Genomic DNA, 17,289 nt, shown 5'->3' with positions numbered 1-17,289 from the left:
TGACCTCCCTAAATCCATGACCTCACACTTCTCGGTGTTAAATTCCATCTGCCACTTTATCGCCCACTCCACCAACCCATCTATATCATTTTGGAGATTATAGCTATCCTCTACACTGTCCACCACTTGGCCAGTCTTTGTGTCGTCTGCAAATTTCCCAATCGTGCTCCCCACGTTCACATCCAAATCGTTAATATATAACACAAACCGTAAGGGTCCCAACACCGAGCCCTGGGGGACACCACTTGGAACAACGTTCCAATCACAATGGCAGCCATCGACCATTACCCTTTGTTTCCTGTTATTCAGCCAACTTTTTACCCAGTTTGTCACATTGCCCTGTATCCCATGGGTTTTCACTTTCTTGACCAATCTGCCATGTGGGACTTTGTCAAACGCCTTGCTAAAATCCATGTACACCATATCCACTGCAATACCTTCATCAACCCTTCTTGTCACTTCCTCAAAGAATTCAATCATATTAGTGAGGCAAGACCTTCCTTTAACAAATGCATGCTGACTATCCCTGACTAGTCCATGCCTTTCTATGTGACAGTTAATCCTATCTCTCAGGATTGATTCTACTAATTTTCCGACTGATGTAAGACTAACTGGAGAAGTTGGGACTGTTCTCCTGAGCAAAGAGGTTGAGAGGCGATTTGTGAGAGGTATTCAAAGTCATGAAGAGTCTGGGAAGAGTAGATAGGGAGGAGCTGTTCCCATTGGTGGAAGGATTGAGAACACAAGGTCACAGATTTAAGGTAATTATCCTGTTGCTTCACAGCGCCAAGGTCCCAGGTTCGATTCCCAACTTGGGTCACTGTCTATGCAGAGTCTACATGTTCTCCCCGTGTCTGCGTGGGTTTCCTCCGGGTGCTCCAGTTTCCTCCCACAAGTCCCAAAAGACGTGCTATTAGGTAATTTGGACATTCTGAATTCTCCCTCTGTGGCGTCTAGGGACTTTTCACAGTAACTTCATTGCAGTGTTAATGTAAGCCTACTTGTGACAATAATAAAGATTATTTAATTGAATATAGATGATTTAATTGACAAAAGTAGCACTGGAGACCTGAGAAGAAGCCTTTCCACCCAGCGAGTGGTTAGGATGTGCTGCCTGAGACTGTGGGAATATGGTGGTAGCAGGGTCAATGGAGGCATATCGGGAATTGCATTGTTATTTGAAAAGGAAGAATGTGCAAAGCTATGGGGTAATGGCATGAGGTAAATTGCTCATTGAGAGCTGGCACAGCATTGATGGACCGAGTGGCCTTCTCCTGTGCTGTAACCATTCTGCAGTATGAACCCGAGTCTGACCTGTCCACAGAAACTTTCAGCTAGAATTAGTAATGTCTGATTTTTAATATCTTCAATTTATCAATAATTCACCAATGTAATCAATAATTCCAACAGGGACCAGTAATTCCAGCCAGAAAATATTCCTGATTCCCGTTGATTTCCGAGCTGTGTGCAGATCTTATTGTAAAATATGATGATATAATAGCCTGAACTCTGCTCTGGAAGAAAGGTGAAGGTGTTCGTGTGCTGATCACAGCATTTCCAAGTCAGCAATGTTCTATGAAGCTGCCTGGTTGTTTCCTCTGTGAGAAACTGCTGAAAGGCACAGCTAATCAAGCGGGTTTGTTTGAGGAGCTCACTGTTGGGATTTGTGTTCAGCAGTTGTTATTTGCCCTCGAGTGGGATTGGACAGATCATTGTCAAACTGAGAGGGGGCTGGCAACGAGCCCAGAGGCTGGGGAATATCAGGCAATTTGGTGACATTTTCTGCACTTGACACAACTTTAGCGGTGAGTACATCTCTTCCCAGGTTTATGTTCAGTAATTCAATACAAAGGGATCACTGATTTAATTGCTGGAGAACAGGTTGTTTCTCCACCCCATTTATTTACAGAAAGATACAGGCATGAGAATTAAAGGCAACAGTGATTATCAGCATGTACATTACAAATATTAGAAGAGTGGTTTACTCGGCTAACTCACCCATCACCCACCCTGTTTGAGACTTCCCCTCTGAGAGAGAACGGCACATTTGTCTCAGTCACATTGATTCCAAAGGGAGTTTGAACATGTTGCACAGTGCCTCAGTAAGGATGCTGGAATACATACACAGCCACACTCTCAGTCACACCAGAGGCTCAGCAATATTCACTGGCAGCATATTTTGACCGCACTATGCTCATCACTCTCTCAACATTTTTGCCGAGTCATTGGTTTAATTTGTAAACCAGCAGCTATCAAAGAGCAGATCTGTAATCTGAGTGAGCAGAAAATAGAGATTTATCTTGGTGTGTAGACTTGAGTCTGATTCTGCTGTATGCAGCAAGCTCCAAATATATTCATTCTTATTGTATCTGTGGGTGAATTAGCGTATTAGTGTCGCTCTATATTATGTGTGGATTAGTTTAGTCTATATTACGTATCTGTAGGTGGATTTGTTTGGTCCATATAATGTATCTGTGGGGGGAATGGTTTGATCTATATTATGTATCTGTAGGGGGATTAGTTTGATCTATATTATGTAGCTGGATGATTAGTTTGGTCTATATTATGTATCTGTGGGGGGATTAATTTGGTCTATATTATGTATCTGTGGGGGGATTAGTTTGGTCTATATTATGTATCTGTGGGGGGATTAGTTTGGTCTATATTATGTAAAGGTGGGTGAATTAGTTTGGTCTGTATTATGTATCTGTGTGGGGATTAGTTTGGTCTATATTAGGTATCTTTAGGGGGATTAGTGTGGCTTCAGATTATGTATCTGTGTGTGAATTAGTTTGGTCTATATTAGGTATCTTTAGGGGGATTAGTGTGACTCCAGATTATGTATCTGTGTGTGGATTAGTTTGGGCTATACTATGTAACTGTGGGGGGATTAGTTTGGTCTATATTATGTGTCTGTAGGGGGATTGGTGTCGCTCTATATTATGTATCTGTGGGGATATTAGTGTCTCTCTATATTATGTATATGTGGGGGGATTAGTTTGATCTATATTATGTGTATGTGGGGGGGATTAGTGTCGCTCTATATCATGTATCTGTGGGGGGATTAGTGTCGCTCTATATTATGTATATGTGGGGGGATTAGTTTGATCTATATTATGTATCTGTGGGCGGGTTAGTTTGGTCTATATTACGTTTCTGTGGGTGATTAGTTTGGTCTACATTATGTGTCTGTGGGGGGATTAGTGTCGCTCTATATTATGTATATGTGGGGGATTAGTTTGATCTATATTATGTATCTGTGGGCGGGTTAGTTTGGTCTATATTATGTTTCTGTGGGGGATTAGTTTAGTCTATATTATGTACCTGTGGAGGGACTAGTTTGATCTATATTGTGTATCTGTGGAAGGATTGGTTTGATCTATATTATGTATCTGTGGGGGGATTAGTTTGGTCTATATTATGTAAATGTGGGGGATTAGTTTTATCCATATTATGTATCTGTGGGAGGATTAGTTTGGTCTATATTCTGTATCTGTGGGGGGATTAGTTTGATTTATATTATTTATCTGTGGGCGGATTAGTTTGGTCTATATTATGTACCTGTGGGGGGATTAGTTTGATTTATATTATGTATCTATGGACGGATTAGTTTGATCTATATTGTGTATCTGTGGGGGAATTAATTTTGTCCATATTATGTACCTGGGCAGATTAGTTTAGTGTATATTGCGTATCTGTGGAGGGTTTAGTTTGATTTATATTATGTATCTGTGGGTGATTAGTTTGGTCTATATCATGTATCTGCGGGCAGATTAGTTTGGTCTATTTTATTAATCTGTGGAAGAAATTAGTTTTGTTCATATTATGGGCGGGATTCTTCACTCCCGTCGTGAACGCCGTCGAGGTTCACGACGGCGCAAAACGGCCCCGATCCCGACCGATTCAGGCCCTGACAATGGGCCAGGATCGGGGCCGCGTCATCTACACGCGCCAGGCCTTGTCGCCCGCGTAAAGACGGCGCCGCACAGATGATGCGGCCGGCGCCGCATAACGGGCGTCATCCGCGCATGCGTGGTTGCCGTCCTCTCTAAGTCCGCCCCGCAAGAAGATGTCTGACGGATCTTGCGGGGCTGCGGTAGGAAGGAGGTCCTCCTTCAGAGAGGGTGGCCCGCGATCGGTGCCCACATTTGAGGTACCCCCTGGTGCTGGATCCCCCCTCGCCCCCCCCTCAGGCCGCCCCCCCCCCCAGCGTTCACGCACCGCTCACGACGGCAGTGACCAGGTGTGGATGGCGCCGGGGGGGAACCCGCCGTTTTGGCCTGGCCGCTCAGCCCATCCGGGCCTGAGAATAGCGGGGGTGCCGGAGAATCGCCATTTTGGGTGTCTCCGGCGATTCTCCAGCCTGCGGCCCGCGAAACTCGACTGGGCTGTTCCCACCACTTGGGACAATCGTGGGAGGGCGTTGGACCGGCGTCCCGGGAAATTTTGGAGGCCCAGGCGATTCTCCCAACCGGCGCGGGAGTGGAGAATCGCGCCCTATGTATCTGGGCAGATTAGTTTGGTCTATATTAGGTATTTGTGGAGAGATTAGTTTGATCTATATTATTGATTGGTGGGGGGGAAGTTTGGTCTATATTATGTTTATGTGGGGGGGGGGAATTAGTTTTATCCATATTATGTATCTGTGGGAGGATTAGTTTGGTCTATATTAGGTATCTGTGGGCGGATTAGTTTGGTCTATATTATGTATCTGTGGAGGGACTAGTTTGGTCTATATTATGTATCTGATGGGGGGATTAGGTTGATCTATATTATGTGTCTGTGGGTGGATTAGTTTGGTATACATTATGTATCTGTGGGGGGATTAGTTTGGTCTATATTATGTATCTGAGGAGGGACTAATTTGGTCTATATTATGTATCTGTGGAGGGACTAATTTGGTCTATATTATGTATCTGTGGGGGGATTAGGTTGATCTATATTATGTGTCTGTGGGGGGATTAGTTTGGCTATATTATGTATCTGTGGGAGGATTAGTTTGGTCTATATTAGGTGTCTGTGGGGGGATTAGTTTGGTCTATATTATGTATCTGAGGAGGGACTAATTTGGTCTATATTATGTATCTGTGGAGGGACTAATTTGGTCTATATTATGTATCTGTGGGGGGATTAGGTTGATCTATATTATGTGTCTGTGGGGGGATTAGTTTGGCTATATTATGTATCTGTGGGAGGATTAGTTTGGTCTATATTAGGTGTCTGTGGGGGGATTAGTTTGGTCTATATTATGTACCTGTGGGGGGATTAGTTTGCTTTGTATTATGTATCTGTGGAGGGATTAGTTTGGCTATACTATGTATCTGTGGGAGGATTAGTTTGGTCTATATTAGGTATCTGTGGAGGGATTAGTTTGGTCTATATTATGTCCCTGTGGGTGAATTAGTTTGGTCTATATTACGGGAATCACACACTAGCTTTGGAAGAAAGCATCCCATTCATATTTCAGTTTGTAACGTCTTTAACATTGATTGTCATTCCACACCTCCTGTTTCGGAATGTCCGTGTAGATTTTGAAGTTTGTACCATCGAACCCAATGTTATTTCTCTGATGACTGAGTCAGTAACTAACCTCTACCAGTCTGTAATGCAACTAGCCTCCTCCCCAACCCAGAATATATCCTTACTTTTCAAAAACACCCACTTTCCCCTAATGTACCATTTTGAACGCATCTTTATAAATCTAAATGATAGGCAAATATAAAATGTCAGCAATATGTGGTAAATTCAACATTCCCACTTCAGAAATTTGAGCAGTCTCCGAACCTCAACAGTGGTTCCAGAAGCTATATAGGAGCTGGAGGCCATTCAGCCCCTCGAGTCTGCTCCGTCATTCAATGAGACCATGGCTGATCTGGGGCCGAACTCAATATACCTGCCTTTGCCCCATATCCCTTAATACTTCACAAATAATTTACTATCTCAAATTTAAAATTAACAACTGATCTAGCATTAATTGCCATTTGTTGAAGGGTGTTCCAAATCTCTACCACCCTTTGTGTGTACAGGTGCTTCCTAACATCTCTCCTGAATGATTCTAGAATCTCCAACCAGTGGAAACCATTTACCTTTATCTACCCTGTCTTTCTCTGTTAATATCTTAAATTCTTCGAACATGTCACCCCTTAATCTTCTAAATGCCAGTGAAAACAGGTCTAATTTGTATAATCTCTGCTCATATCCTAACCCTTGAAATCCAGGTATCGGGCAGCACGGTGGCGCAGTGGTTAGCACTGCTGCCTACGGTGCTGAGGACCCGGGTTCGATTCCGGCCCCGGGTCACTGTGTGGAGTTTGCACATTCTCCTCATGGTTGCGTGACTTTCACCCTCACAATCCAAAGATGTGCAGGATAGATGAATTGGCCACGCTAAATTGCCCCTCCATTGGAAAAAAATAATTGGGTACTCTAAATTTCAAGAAAATGAAATCCAGGTGATTTTTATTAACCTACGTTGCATTCCCTCCAAGGTCGAAATATTTGTCTTAAGATGTGGTACCCAGATCTACTCACAGAACACCAAGTGGGGTCTAACCAGCAAAACTCCTTATATTCCAGTCTTCCAGATATAAAGGCCAGCATTCCATTAGCCTTCTTGATTACTTTCTGCACTTGTTTATCGCATTTTAAAGATCAATGCACCTGAACCCTAGGTCTCTTTGGACATCCACTGAATTTATCTTCATGCCATTTAGAAAGTATCTTGATCTATCCTTTTTTCATCCAAAATGGATAACCTCACACTTGCTTACAGTGAAATCCATCTGCCACAGTTTTTCCCAGTCACCTAGTCGTTCAATATTCCTTTGTAATTTTATGCTGTCATCTACACTGTCTACAATGCCACCCAACTTTTGTGTCATCAGCAAATCTTTTGTGTCATCATTGCTGAATAATGTGAACAATTGAGGCCCTAACACGGATCCCTGTGGGGCACCACTAGTCACATCCTGCCAATTTGAGTACCTGTCCATTATCCCTACTTTCTGTTGCCTGTCACACAACCAGCTTCCCAGCTGTAATAGCCCTCTTTATTTTGTGGGGGTGTGGAGCAGTATGAGGGTGTGGAGGGGCGTGGTATGGAATATCTCTAATACCCCATTTCTGTCAGGGGGTGGTGGGTCTGTCAGGGGCAGGGTGGTGGGGAGGGTGATGAAATGGATTTTGGTTTGGAACCAGTATAAAACCAAGGTGGAGGTTTTTTTCATTCATTCAGTGGATGCGCACATCACTGATCTGCAAAACCACAATCCAATGTCCATCCCTAATTGCCCTTGAGAAGTTGGTGGTGAGTTGCCTTCTTACCATTGCCGTTCATGTGCTGTTGGGGGGGGGAGGAGAGATGGGGGGGGGGGAAGGAGAGATGGGGGGGGGGAGAGGGGGGGGAGGGAGTGGGGGGGGAGGGAGAGGGGGGGGAGGGAGAAGGGGGGCGGTGTTCCAGGATTTTGACCCAGCGACAGTGAAGGAACGGTGATATATTTCCATGTCAGGGTGGTGATGACTTGCTGGGGAACCTCCAGGTGGTGGGGTTCCCAGGTATCTGCTGCCCTTGTCTTTCTAGATGATAGTGGTCGTGGGTTTGGAAGGTGCCGTCTGAGGAACCTTGGTGAGTTCCTGCAGTGCATCTTGATTGGTACTCACAGTTGCTACTGTGCATCAGTGGCGGAGGGATTGAATGTTTGTGGAAGGGGTGCCAAACACACGGACTGCTTTGTCCAGGATGGAGTCGAGCTTCTTGAGTATTGTTGGAGCTGCACTCATCCAGACAAGTGGAGATGGTGGACAGGCTTTGTGGGGGTTAGGAGGTGAGTTATTCGCTATAGGATTCCTAGGGCGAGATTCTCCACTCCCGTGCCGGTTGGGAGAATCGCCTGGGCCGCCAAAATTTCCCGCGACGCCGGTCCGACGCCCTCCCGCGATTCTCCCAAGCGCCGAGAATGGCCCCGTCGTGTTCCGCTGGCCGCAGGCCGGAGAATCGCCCGAGACATCCAAAATGGCGATTCTCCAGCACCCCTGCTATTCTCAGGCCCGGATGGGCCGAGCGGCCAGTCCAAAACGGCGGGTTCCACCCGCGCTGTCCACACCTGGTCGCTGCCATCGGGAACAGCGCGGGAACGTTGGGGGGGGGGGTGGCCTGCGGGGGGGGGGGGGGAGCGGGGATCCTGCACCGGGGGGTATCTCAAATGTGGGATGGCCCGCGATTGGTGCCCACCGATCGTCGGGCCGTCCTCTCTGAAGGAGGACCTCCTTCCTTCCGTGGCCCCGCAAGATCCGTCCGCCATCTTTTTGCGGGGCGGACTCGGAGAGGAAGGCAACCACGCATGCGCGGGTGACGCCAGTTATGTGGTGCCGGCCGCGTCATGTATGCGGCGCCGCCTTTACGCGGCGACAAGGCCTGGCACGTGTAGATGACGCGGCCCCGCTCCTAGCCCATTATCGGGCCCTGAATCGGTCGGGATAGGGGCCGTTTCGTGCCGTTGTGAACCTCGACGGCGTTCACGATGGCGTGGGCACTTCGGCGCGGGAGTGGAGAATCCCGCCCCTAGTCTTTGACCTGCCCTGGTAGCCATTGGTATTAATATGGCTAGTCCAGTTCAGTTTCTGATCTATGGTAACCCCCCAGGACATTGATTGTCAGGGATTCAGATATGGTTATGCCATTGAATGTCATGGGACAACAGTTATATCCTCTCTTGTAGGAGATGGTCATTGTCTTGCACTTGTGTGGCGTGAATGTAACTTGTAACTTACAAAATTATCAGGGGGTTAGATAGGGTGGACAGTGAGAGCCTTCTCCCGCGGATGGAAATGGCTGGCACGAGGGGACATAGCTTTAAACTGAGGGGTAATAGATATAGGACAGAGGTCAGAGGTAGGTTCTGCTACTTCACCAGTCTGTGGGACAGCTCTCCCAATTGTGGACAAGCCTCCAGTTGTTCATCAGGAGGATTTTGCAGGGTTAGCTGAGCAGGATGTGCCATTGTCGCTTCCAGTGCCTAGGTCGATGTTGAATGGTCCGTCTGGTTTTAATTGTTTCCAAAATTTCTGTAACAACTGAGCGTTTTGCTCAGCCATTTCAGAGGCCATTAGGGGTCAATCACATTATTGTGGGTCTGGAATAGGCCAGACCAGGTAAGGACGGCAGATTTCCTTCCCTAAAGGACATTAGTGAACGTGGTGGGTTTTTATGACAATCTGTTTTTTTCATGATCATCATTACAGTTAGGAACTTTTCATTCCAAATTGTGGGCAGCACGGTAGCACAGTAGTTAGCATTGTTGCTTCACAGCACCAGGGTCCCAGGTTTGATTCCCACTTGGGTCACTGTCTGTGCGGAGTCAGCACATTCTTCCCGTGTCTGCGTGGGTTTCCTCCGGATGCTCCGGCTTCCTCCCACAAGTCCTGAAAGACATGGGGCGGGATTCTCCGAACCCCTGCCGGGTCGGAGAATCGCCGGGGGCTGGCGTGAATCCCACCCCCGCCGTGTCCCGAAGTCTCCGCCACCAGAGATTCGGCGGGGCGGGAATCGCGCCGCACCGGTTGGCGGGGGCGGGAATCGCGCCGGTTGGCGGGCCCACCCCCGCCGATTCTCCGGCCCGCGATGGGCCGAAGTCCCGCTGCTGGAATGCCTGTCCCACCAGCGTGGATTAAACCACCTTTTGAACGGCGGGACAAGGCGGCGCGGGCGGGCTCCAGGGTCCTGGGTGGGGCGCGGGGCGATCTGGCCCCGGGGGGTGCCCCCACGGTGGCCTGGCTCGCGATCGGGGCCCACTGATCCACGGGCGGGCCTGTGCCGTGGGGGCACTTTTTTTCTTCCGCCTTCGCCATGGTCTTCACTATGGCGGAGACGGAAGAGACCCCCTCCCCTGCGCATGCACGGGGATGACGCCAGCAGCCGCTGACGCTCCCGCGCATGCGCGGACCCATGTCGCCCGGTGAAGACCTTTCGGCCCCGGCTGGCGTGGCGCCAAAGGCCTTTCCGGAGCGGAAACTACTCCGGCGCGGGCCTAGCCCCTCAAGGTGAGGGCTTGGCCCCTAAAGGTGCGGAGACCTTTGGGACGGCCCGACGCCGGAGTGGTTCCCGCCACTCCAGCACGCCGGGACCTCCCGACCCGCTGGGTAGGGGAGAATCCCACCCATACTGTTAGATAATTTGGACTTTCTGAATTCTCCCTCCGTGTATCTGAACTGGCGCCGGAATGTGGTGACTACGGGCTTTTCACAGTAACTTCATTGCAGTGTTCATGCAAGCCTACTTGTGACAATAAAAATTATTATTATCTCATTAATTAATTGAATTTAATTATCCAGTTACTCATGCTGGGATGTGAACCCATGCCTCTGGATCAGTAACTCAAATGAAAGGATGAAAATGATATGGAATGAAGCTTATATGAGCATTTGTTTTTTTTCCCCTGCTTGTCCCATGGGGACAGGGCAGTTTTCCAAAGCAGCCTCTTTTCTAAATCTGTCCTCTTTGCAGTGTGTGGCACACCTGCTCACTGGTGCCTGCCTCGAACTGATCTTCTTCACATTGGAGGAAAGGGTGAGTATTTCTCCGGTGCTTTCTGACCCACCATAAACAATCAGAAAATTCTGCATCGCACAGGATAAAAGTAGAGAAAGACACATTTGTGTAGCCTCTGTTGAGGCAGAGCCCACAAGCTAAATGAGGTGGGATTATGTCATTTTATTTTTCTAGCCATTTAACTTTGTGTGAAACAAATCCACCAGTGGATTATATTTTTTCTATTATTTGTGTAGAGTGATGCTTTGTGAAGTTTACCTGTCTTTGTCACACTCTGTCAAGTGCTCTTCATTAACAAATGCCAATCTGATGTATTGGTGTCTGTTTAAATTTAAGTTACACTGTCATTACATCTTTTCCTTCATCTCATATCAAAATTCCCTGGTGCCAAACAGCATGGTCGATCCATCTGCAAACAGTACATAACAGGGCAGCACGGTAGCCTTGTGGATAGCACAATTGCTTCAGAGCTCCAGGGTCCCAGGTTCGATTCCGGCTTGGGTCACTGTCTGTGCGGAGTCTGCACATCCTCCCCGTGCCTGCGTGGGTTTCCTCCGGGTGCTCCGGTTTCCTCCCACAGCCCAAAGATGTGCAGGTTAGGTGGATTGGCCATGATAAATTGCCCTTAATGTCCAAAATTGCCCTTAGTGTTGGGTGGGGTTTACTGGGTTATGGGGATAGGGTGGTGGTGTTGACCTTGGGTAGGGTGCTCTTTCCAAGAGCCGGTGCAGACTCGATGGGCCGAATGGCCTCCTTCTGCACTGTAAATTCTATGAAAAAAAAACAGCTTCAGCAATGAACAATGTGTCCAGACTGTTAAGGGCTCGGAAAAAGGTCTTGCAAATTCACAAATGTAGTTTGAAACTGCAGAATGAAACCAGTAGTCACAACTATCAGACCAGTGACGATTACAGAATGTTTTAAAAATAAATTTAGAGTACCCAATTTTTTTTTCCAATAAAGGGGCAATTTAGCATGGCCAATCCACCTACCCTGCACATCTTTGGGTTGTGGGGGTGAGACCCACGCAGACACAGGGAGAATGTGCAAACTCCACACGGCCAGTGACCCGGGGCCGGGATCAAGCCCAAGTCCTCGGCGCTATGAGGCGCCATCGTGCCGTCTTACGATTACAGAATGTTACACTGTCATTACAATGTCAATTTTGTTTTTACTTTCCTTGTCAAAATAAGAATTTCAAAAGATTATCATCTCCCTCAGTTGCCTACTGCTCTTCGCTCTATGCCAATATCATAACATCGGTCATAATATCACTGCTGCTTCACAGCGCCAGGGATCCGGGTTTAATTCCGGCCTCGGAACTCCTGTGGAGTTGGCACTTTCTCCCCGTGTGTGCGTGGGTTTCCTCCGGGTGCTCCAGTTTCCTCCCACAGCCCAAAGATGTGCAGGTTAGGTAGATTGGCCATGATAAATTGCCCCTGAGTATCAAGGGATGCACAAGTGGGGTTATGGGGATATAGTGAGGTGGGTGGGGGAATTGACCTGGGTAGAATGTTCCTTCAGAGGGTCGGTGCAGACTCAATGGGCCGAATGGCCTCCTTCTGCACTGTAGGGATTCTACGAACTATTCTATGTCAAAATATAAGTCCAAAAACAAACAGGACTTGGATTTATGGAGTATTGTTCTCAATCACTGGACATCTGAAAGTGCTTCACAATCAGTGAAGTGCACTGTTATAATGTCGGAAACACAGCAGCCATTGTGTGCACAGCAAGATCCCACATACAGCAGTGTGACCATGATCAAATAATCCATGTCAGTGATTGAGAGATAAACATAAGCCAAGACCTGAGGTAATGCATTTTGGGATGGCAAACAAAGCAAGGGAATACTCAGTAAACGGGGAGATATTGAGAAGGTTTGAGGAAGTGAGAGACCTTGGGGGTTCACGTCCACAGGAACTTGAAGGTGGCAGGACAGGTGAACAAGGTGGTCACGGAAAGCATATGGGATGCTTTCCTTTATTGCACGAATGTAAAAGCAGGGATGTAATGATGGAACTGCACAAAACACTGATTACACCACAGCTGGAGTTTTGTGCACAGTTGTGGTCACCACATTACAGGAAGAACACCAGGAGAGAGTGCAGAGGAGATTTACAAGAATGTTGCCAAGTGTTGAACATTGCGGCTATGAGGAGAGATTGGGTAGGCTGGGGTTGTTTTCCTTCGAGCAGAGGATACTGAGGGGGGACATGATTGAGGTGTACAGAATTATGAGGGGCCTAGATAGGAAAGACTTGTTTCCGCTAGCTGAGGGGCCAATTACCAGGAGGCATAGATTTAAGGTGATATGGTAGAGGGATTAGAGGGGACAGGAGGGAAAATCTTGTCACATCTGGAATTCACTGCCGAAGTTGCTGGTTGAAGCTGAAACACTCAACCCATTTAAAAAACACCTGTATCTGTATCTAAAGTGCTCTAAGTTGCAAGGAAACAGACTGTTAGGAAAGAGTTAATGTTCCCCATTGCTTAAGTTAGGTTTGGAGCTTTAATTGTTCAATTAACCACACTTATTGTTTGATATATACTACTGTACAAAAGCAAGGTATTCTCAGAATTGAATTTGGATCAGATGGACTCAGATGAATGTTTGGACACATTATTAACTCTCATGGATAAAATTTACCAATAGGAAGACTTATTAATCGTTATAGGCCTAGTCAGATTTTGGCATTTAGAATGTCAGAGGATATCTCTATAGAAGAGTACATAATGGAATTTAGCAGACTGTATACAAGGCTCCAAAAATTCTGCCTGGAAATTCCTCAATCAATACTGCCATTTAAATTATTTGACTGTGCTGAAGTTACAAATATGGATGGGCTTCTAGTTTTGCTAAAGACACACCCTGTTAGAGGAAATGTCAGAGGCTCTAAACAGCTTCCTGGGCAAACACCCCTTCCCAGTAACTTTCATGACACAAGCTGGCCGATTGGCAATAAGACCAGAACAGGAATACCGACAATTTGCTCATACGTCTTCCCAAAGATTAAACCTTTTGCTCAGGGATGTGGGTATAAGAGATGAAGAACTTACCAAACTTATAGAACAGACAAGCGATGGGTGTGATATATGTAAGAAATATAGAAGAACACCGTCGCGACCCATAGTGAGGACGCCCTGAGCGAGAGATTATAATGGAGTTGTGGCTATGGATCTTAAGGTGTGGGATAAAGAAAAGAACATTTTCATTTGACACTTTGTAGGCTTGGCAACTAGGTTTAGTCAGTCGATGATTATATGCAGTAAAGAAAAGAAAGTCATTGTGGAATAGATGATGGATAAATGGATATGGACTGGACTGAGACCACCAACAAAGTTCCTCACTGATAAAAGTGGTGGGGGGTGGGGGGGAATTTGCTCACGATGAATTTCAGGATATATGTGAGAAGCTGAACATAATAGTTATGAATACAGTTACAGAAAGCCATTTAGTAAAGGGGTGTGCGAGAGAAATCGGCACGTTAAATTTTGGCAGAAACCCAAAATTGTAAATTACCTTCGACTTTAGCATCGGTTATCCATGTAAATAATAAATAAATATATTACTCCAAACACATTGAACATAATAACATAAGCTTAACATCCAATCAAAATATACAGTTTGTACATTTTTCCCCTTTTAATTCCCCCCCCCCCCGCCCCCGTGACAAACAGCTCTTCAAATATAGCCATGAACGGCCCCCACCATACCTCAAAGCCCTCCTCTGACTCCATTAAGTCAAATTTGATTTTCCCCAACCTGAGATATTCGTACAGATCTGCCAGCCGTGCTGTGATCCCCGGTGGTGTAGCCAACCTCCAATTCAAAAGTATCCGTTGCTGGACAATCAGAGAGACGAAGGCCATGACATCGCCGTCTTCACCTCTCACAGCACCAGCACCCCCAACACCCCAAAGATTGCCACCATGGGGTGGCTTTACCTCAACCCCTACAATCCTCAATAGGTTCATGAACACCACCTCTCAAAATGTCTCCAACTTCTCACACCCCCAGAGCATATGTGCATGATTCACCGGCCCCCTCCCATTCTTCTTACATCCGTCTGCTGCCCTTTGAAAAAAAGACTCATCCGAGCCCGAGTCAAGTGGACCCTGTGCACCACCTTAAACTGTATCAAACTCATTCTCGCGCAGGAGGAGGTTGAGTTCACTCACCGCATTACCTCACACCAAAGGCCCCATCCTATGTCCTTCCCCAATTCCTCCTCCCACTCCGCTTGATCCTTTTCACTAATGACTTGCCCTGTTCTCCCAACCACCCATATATATTCCCACTTTGTCAAAGGGTCATCTGCTCTCGAAACGTTCGCTCTTTTCTCTCCCTACAAATGCCACCAGACCTGCTGAGATTTTCCAGCGTTTTCTCTTTGGTTATATATTCTCAATCCTGCCATCCCCACCTCACCCGTGAGCAACAGTTTTTCCAAAAGCATATACTCCAGTACCTGAGGGAACAAAGGCAGCTCCTTACGCGCAAAGTCCCGCACCTGCCAATACCTAAACTCACTGCCCCATGGTAACTCAAACCACTCTCGCAGCTCCTCTAGCCCAGCCAACCTCCCCTCTGAAACATGTTCCGGACCTGCCCCAATCCCTTCTCCCTCCACCTCCTATATAGCCCAATCATTCACCCCCCCTATGGTTCCCACACAATGGCATCAACACCAACATTTGACCCAGTTTAAAGTGTCTCCTCAGCTGACTCCAGATTTTTATAGATGACTCCACCACCGGACTCCTGTATACTTCCTTGGAGCGAGCGACAATGGGGCCGTCACCAGAACCCTCAGGCCCATACCGTTACCACCCCTCCAACCTTGCACAGTGCCCCCCAACCATCATCTCACCTTCTTCACATTGCTGCCCAATAGTAATGCAACAGGTTCGGGAGCGCCAACCCCCTTCCCATCTCATGCCTTTACAACAAAGCTCTCTTCACCCTCGGCACCCGCCCAGCCCACATAAATTCCGAAACTAGCGCATCCACCCTCCGGAAAAGGGCCTTGGAGAGGAAATCGGGAGGGACTGAAACACAAACAGAAATCTTGGCAGCACGTTCATCTTCACCACCTGCACCCTCCCTGCAATTGCCAAGGGCTCAATCACCAACGCAAACAACAGCGACAAAAGCGGGCACCCCTGGCTCGTCCCCCTATCCAACCCAAAATACTCTGAGTTTGTCTCATTTGTTCACACACTTGCCATGGGGGAAGCATACAACAACCGGACCCATGCCACAAACCTCAGCCCAAACCCAAACCTACCCAAAATCGCAAACAGATCCCTCCACCCTACCCAATCAAAGGCCTTTTCCGTGTCCACGGATGTTAACGCCAGCATTCGCTCCCTGACAGGGTCATAATTACATTCAGCAACCTCCTAATATTACTGAAATGCTGCCTCCCCTTCACAAAGCCCATTTTGTCCTCTGAAGCCACCTCCGCCACACACCCCTCCAACCTTCACGCATTGGCCAGGACTTTCAGGTCCATGTTTAGCAGTGAGATGGGCCTATGGGACCCGCCCCCCCCAATGGATCCCTCCCCTTATTCGGGGTCAGCAAAATCGACGCCAGCAGAGTCAGCAACTCCCTCTTTTCTACTACTTCACTAGATATGCCCAAAATGTTGGGGCCAACTCTGTCGTGCTTATAAAATTCCACCAGAAAGGCATCTGGCCCCAGCACCGTCCCCGACTGCATCAGGCCAATGCACTCCTTCACCTCCTTTAGCTCTAATGACTCCTCCAGCGCCTGCCTCTTCCTCCTCCTCCAGCTCCAGGACGTCCAGCCCTTCCAAAAGCCAACCCATATCAGCCTCCTCACCACCCCCCCATTCTCACGGCCTGATCTGGCCCTATTCAGCCCCTTGTAAAAGGCCTTAAACGCCTCATTTATCCTCTCCAGATCCGACACCACATAACCCCCTCTGCCATCACCTGAAGAATTTCCCTCGACACTGCCTGCCGCGGCAGCTGGTGGGTCAGGATGGAACTCGCCTTCTCCCCATACTCATACTACACTCCCCTTGGGCCGTAGCTGACCCACCGCCCTTGCCGTCGTCAACCGATCAAACTGTCCCTGCAACTTCTTTCCTTCCGCCAACAACTCCTTTGTGGAGGCCACAGAATACCTCCTATCCACCTCAACTATCTCGTCCAACAGTCGCAGATGCTCCTTCCTCCTCACCCTATCCTCATGGGCCTTGAACAAAATAATTTCCCCCCGAACCACCACCTTTAGAGCCTCCCAAAACATGGCTCCCCATTCTGATTGAGCTCACCATAATTCATAATCACCACCATCACCTTCCCACAGAACTCCTTGTCGGCCAAAAGCCCCGAATCTAACCTCTGCCCTGGCCCCTGCGCCTGACCCAAACAAAGTTTCACATCTAGAATGTGGGAGCGTTGTCCGAAATCACTAGTCCCACCTACTTCACACCTTCCAACACCGCCCAGTTCACCACATAAAAGTCAATCCTGGAATAAGCCCTATACATGCGAGAAGAAGGAATACTCCCTCCCTCCCGAGTGCCCAAACCTCCATGGATCCACCATCCCCATCCTCTCCATAAACTCTCGTTTATGGATAGATAGATAAACATATGTCTTGTGCCATTCTCGACCTCCCGATCGACTTAGGGCTCGACCTAGCCACCCTCTGCTCTAATACACATAATCAGCTGGTGAGAGTCCAAGTCCGGGTTCACCCCGAA

General features: G+C 47.7%; 1 protein-coding gene across 2 annotated transcripts in view; it reads left to right on the top strand.

The window, feature by feature from the left end:
- The first annotated feature begins 1,692 nt into the window (after nucleotides 1-1,692).
- Nucleotides 1,693-17,289, top strand: part of LOC140388204 (cyclin-dependent kinase 16-like) — a 688,814-nt gene continuing 673,217 nt past the window's right edge. For both annotated transcript variants that reach the window (XM_072471989.1, XM_072471991.1), the window contains exon 1: nucleotides 1,693-1,805. The gene's annotated coding sequence lies outside the window, so the exon portion shown is untranslated. The remainder of the gene's footprint in view (nucleotides 1,806-17,289) is intronic.

Source organism: Scyliorhinus torazame, chromosome 13, assembly GCF_047496885.1.
Source record: "Scyliorhinus torazame isolate Kashiwa2021f chromosome 13, sScyTor2.1, whole genome shotgun sequence".
Lineage (NCBI taxonomy): Eukaryota > Metazoa > Chordata > Chondrichthyes > Carcharhiniformes > Scyliorhinidae > Scyliorhinus > Scyliorhinus torazame.
This window is presented reverse-complemented; position numbering and strand designations above follow the sequence as displayed.